Source organism: Calidris pugnax, unplaced genomic scaffold (genome assembly GCF_001431845.1).
Source record: "Calidris pugnax isolate Ruff unplaced genomic scaffold, ASM143184v1 scaffold208, whole genome shotgun sequence".
NCBI lineage: Eukaryota > Metazoa > Chordata > Aves > Charadriiformes > Scolopacidae > Calidris > Calidris pugnax.
The window spans coordinates 2008974-2013549 of record NW_015090967.1 but is presented as its reverse complement, the minus strand read 5'-3'; the positions used below and the strand labels follow the sequence as shown (position 1 = coordinate 2013549).

The window sequence follows — 4576 nt, the reverse complement described above, 5'->3', positions numbered from 1 at the left end:
CCCCCGACGGCGGCGGGCCCAGAGCCGCCCGGAGGGCCGAGCGCTCCCCGCGGAGCGGCGGACGGCAGCAGGGAATTTAACAAAAACCATGATAATAAGTTTTTGTTTTTTTTTTTTAAAGCCCAAGAAGCGCCTCCGCCCTCTCGGCCCCGCGCGGCGCAGGGCAAGGGCGATCCCCAGCGCGGAAGCTCCGCCGGGGCCGGGAGGAAAGGAGGAGAAACGGGCGGGCGCCCTTTGCAGCGACCGACTCGGCGCCGGGGGAACAGCCCGCACCTCCGCGCCCGCTCTGGCGCAGAGAGAAGTTTCCTCCGGAGGTGGAAAGAGGAGCTGGAAGGGGCCCGGGGGAGGAGGAGAGGGATCCCCCCCCAACTCACCGCCCCACTGCCGCCTTCCTGCCGCGCCCGGAGGAGGGGGCGGTGGAAGGGGGACGAGGCGCCGGGTCCGGCGCCCGCTCCCCGCCTGTCAGGGCCCCCTCCTCCCTGCCTCCCCCTCCTGCCTCCCTCCTTCCCTCGGCCGCTCACCTGCCGCCCGCCGGCGGCCGCCACCGGGCGCCCCTCGTCCGTCCCAAACAACGTGTCGCGGCGCTCCCGGCCCGGAGCTTCTCCCCGCGCCCGCCGCCTCCTCAGGAGCCGCCGGACCCGCCGCCACTCCCCTTTGGGGAAGAAGCGGCCACCATGTTACTTTCTCCCCCGCAAACGCCTACAGGCGGGTCCAGGGCCCGCCCCGAAAGGAGGCGGCGGCCCAGGCAGGGGGAGCAGCGACCGAGGCCGTTGCTGCCAGCAGGGGGGGCCGGCGGGAGGGAGCCGCCGGGCTGCCTGAGGGGGGTCACGGCGCTCGGCCGACGCCGCCACCGAGCAGGCCCGGGCCCGGCCGCGGCTGTCCGTGAGGCAGACACAGCCTTACAGCAAGATCACCACTACACTGCGTGAAGAGAAGGCGGTGGATGTAGTTTTTTCTGGATTTTAGCATTTTTTGATGCCGTCCCTCACAGCCTCCTTCCGGGCAAGCCCTCCCGCTGTGGGATGAGCAGGTTGATGGCGCGGTGGGTGAAGAACTGGCTGAAGGGCAGGGCTCAAAGGGTTGTGGTGAACAGGGCCTCCAACCGGCCGTGCTCCTCTGGGCTCAGGTCTAGGGCCAGCTCTGTTCGGAATATTTATCAGTGCCTGGAGGCAGGAGTTGGAAGCACCAGCTTTGCTGATGATACTAAGCTGGGAGGTGGTGCTGACTCTCTGGAGCCACAGGAGGGCTTGCAGAGGATCTAGATAGATGGAGGGCTGCTGAGCACAAGTCTAAGTTGGGAGAGGAGTGGCTGGAGAGCCACCTTGCAGAAAGGGATCTGGGCGTGCTGGCTGACATAAGGCTCAGTCTGGGTCAGCCTGTCTCCATCCCCTTGATGCCTTGCCCATAGGCACTGGGGTGTGAGGTGTCCTGATGCCTTCTCTGCTCCATGGTGAACCAGCCCCACAGAACTTCCTTGCCTCCACTGACCCTCTCTAGTTTGTTGACCTCCCTCCTGTCTAGGACCCCAAATGGGTCATAGTACCCAGATGGGGCCTGATGGGTGCTGAGCAGAGGGGGATGACCCTTCTGCCCTCTGGCTAGGGGAGAAAGATAGGAGAAAAGCTGCAAAAGCCAGCCAAGTGCTGCCTTTGACGCCCCATGGGAGGAAGCAGAGGAGCCCAGAGCACTGGCCAAGCAGGGCTAGAGTGTGGGGAGAGCCTGCAGAACTTTGTCCTGCAGCTTGCAAGGGAAGCCCGAGGTGTTATCCAATGAACCCTCTTGGCATGTGTGCCTGGAGATGTTTGCCATGACCAGAGCAAGTTGATGGTACCCTGGGAAGACATGGCCCAGGCTTTGGGAACTGGCATGAAACACCAGTGCTGAGCACAAGATGAGATAGGGGAGATAGAGTGAGCCATGGTGTTGCACTAACCCCAGATGCATGTGCTGGGGCCACAGCGCTGCCAGGGCGAGTGCCATGTGTGAGGACGGCCCGTTGTGATGTCCCCAAGCTGTGGATGGTAATGTCCAGTGGGGACAACAGCAGCCACTGGTGGTTCTTTTGCCACTGAGTCCTCGAGTGATGGGTTCTGATGTCACCAAGGAATGGGCTACAACCTCTCCAAGTGGTCGACTTGTGACCTTGCTGAGCAGTGGGTTGTGACCAGGTGTCCGTTGCTGCTTATATCTCAGTCCCAGCCAGCTGGCTCATGCCTGCACTGCAGCTGAGCAAATCTGCAAGGTCTTGAGTGTTGAGCAAGGCCTTTGGTGCTGGTGTTGTGCTCAGGCAGTTTGTTGCAGTTCTCTGTGCCCAAGCCCAGAGCCATTGAAGGATTTTACCCAGGCCTGCAAGGTTCAGGCAGCCAGGACATCCAGGAGGTGCACTTGCAGCAGCAGAGGTGAGCTGTGCAGGGATACCTCACAGTGGGAGCTAGGAGGGTTTCCTTCTTGAAAGTGGGTATTTCTTACACTCCTACCTGGGCCAGCCAGTGACTGTGGGCTCTTCCTTTTCTAGCAGGACACCCACTGCTGCAGTGCCAGTGAGAGGGAGGAGCTCAACATTCCCATCTCCCCCCAGCCCACCGCAGCACGTGGAGACCATGGCCACAGAGCTGGACAACTGCTGCCCAATATACCTGGACAGCTGAGAGGACACCAGCTACGTGTTGCCATGCCTCCACCAATTCTGCTATCCATGCATCTTGCGGTGGCCCGAGAGCAAGCCCAAGTGTCCCCTCTGCAAGAGCACGATCATGCCCTTGTTATGGATGGAAGATGACTTTGAAGAGCGTATCATCACACCATCTGCGGCATCACCAGTTGCCAGCTGCCAGACAGGAGGAGCTCCTGGCCATCCAGCTGCCCACAGCCCCCATCACCCTGCAGCAATACAACCACAGCCTGTGGGGCTAGTGTGTGGGGTCCCTCTGCTTGGCCTCCAACCCAACACCCAGGCATCCCTCTCCAGGACAGCCCAGCTCTCCTCCAGTGCCTTGTGACCTGGGTGTGTCAGGAGCTGGGACTGATCTTTTGGGACTGGCATTCACACGTAGCCGCAGTGGAAGGCCTTGTGAAATCTGTCTTGCTTCTGTTTGGGCTGGAGGAGGAGCTACTGGTCCAGCTGCTGGGGGCCTCCCTCCGAAGCCACGTGGCCACATTTGTGAATCAGCTTATTGATGTTGCCATGCAGTGGTGCAACCATCTGCTGGTCCTGGAGGACGACCATGCTGCCGGAGGGTGGGAGGGCAACTACATGGCTGCCTCCAGCCCCACTACCTCCCAAGAAGGATGTTCCACACCTGGCCCAGCCCCCTTCGTCAGCCCTGAAGAAACCAAGTACAGCACCTCAGCAGCTGGGGGTCCTGGCAGCCCTCCTTCTGCCCGTGTTCCTATCCCTGGGGAGCAAGAAGAGCCACAGGAAGAGTCCGAGGAGGCCATGGCATGTCCATCTGCTTCCAGCCAGAGCAGGGAACGGTCCCCTGGGAAGCCATGGCAACCCCCAAAGAGGAGGGCTGGCAGCCCTGTTGCCTCTTCTCCAGCCAAGAAGAGGCCTCCCTGCTGGGAACACTAGAATAATGCCCCAGGCGCTGCTGAAACCAGGGCTGGGCCAGCAGCTGGGGCATGCGCTGGCCCTCAAGGGTTCCGGATCTTCTAAGGCTAATTATCAGACAGTAAAAGACAATAAAAGCCTGAAAACCACAGAAAAAGTCTTGGTGTGGCATCACTATCCCCACCCAGGCTGCTTTCTAGCCCTTTTCCTGGGGGAAATACAGTGAGGGATACATGGGAATGGCTCAAAGTTCTGCCAAGGAAGGTTTAACTGGAGGTTAGGAAGCATTTCTTTATCCAGAGGGTTGTAAAACACTGGACAGGCTCCCTAGAGAGATGGCTGATGCCCCAGGCCTGTCAGTGTTTAAGAGGCATTTGGACAATGCCCTCCATAATAGGCTTTAACTTTTGGATGTCTCTGGAGTGGTCAGGCAGTTCGGACTAGCTGGTCCTTGTAGGTCCTTTCCAACTGAATTCACTCCCTTCCCCTCCGCTTCTCCTTCCCTATATTCAAATCTACAGCTCCAGGAAGGCCTCATTGGAGCAAGTAATTTGTTTACTTTGGGCAACTCTGACATGCAGAGGTGAGGATTTACGTAGTTGAGCCTGTGATAAGCTTACACTGAGTCCTTGGGAATAAAAATACCTTCTCTTTACAGATTCCTGAGTAAGCACTTGATAATTTCTTCATGACTGCTAGAAGATTTCACTCCTTAATCCTGTAGTTGCCTCAGAGACTACTGGCTTTTGGAAGTGACACGTAGAGGAGGAGTTTTGTCCAGAAAGTGGATAATTAAAATGAACAAAGGGATGGTTGCCTGTTCACTCAAGGAGTCCTGCTAACTGCAGTCTGTGACAAGTTGCTTGAAGTGATGCTGTTGCTGTAGTATGTAGAAGATCCTGACCATTGCTTACTTTTGAATAGCTGTATAAGACAGCTCTGAGTCCAAGTGTTTCATCTTATTGTACAGCTGGTTACAATTTCACAATTTATTCTCTCAGACTGTATGATACAAGGTGGAAACTG

The 4576-nt window shown here is 58.1% G+C and overlaps 1 protein-coding gene across 4 annotated transcripts in view; it reads right to left on the bottom strand.

The window, feature by feature from the left end:
* Positions 1–682, bottom strand: part of DENND4C (DENN/MADD domain containing 4C) — a 75300-nt gene extending 74618 nt beyond the window's left edge. For all 4 annotated transcript variants that reach the window (XR_001413215.1, XM_014952596.1, XM_014952597.1 and 1 more), the window contains exon 1: positions 522–682. The gene's annotated coding sequence lies outside the window, so the exon portion shown is untranslated. The remainder of the gene's footprint in view (positions 1–521) is intronic.
* Positions 683–4576: the final 3894 nt, after the last annotated feature.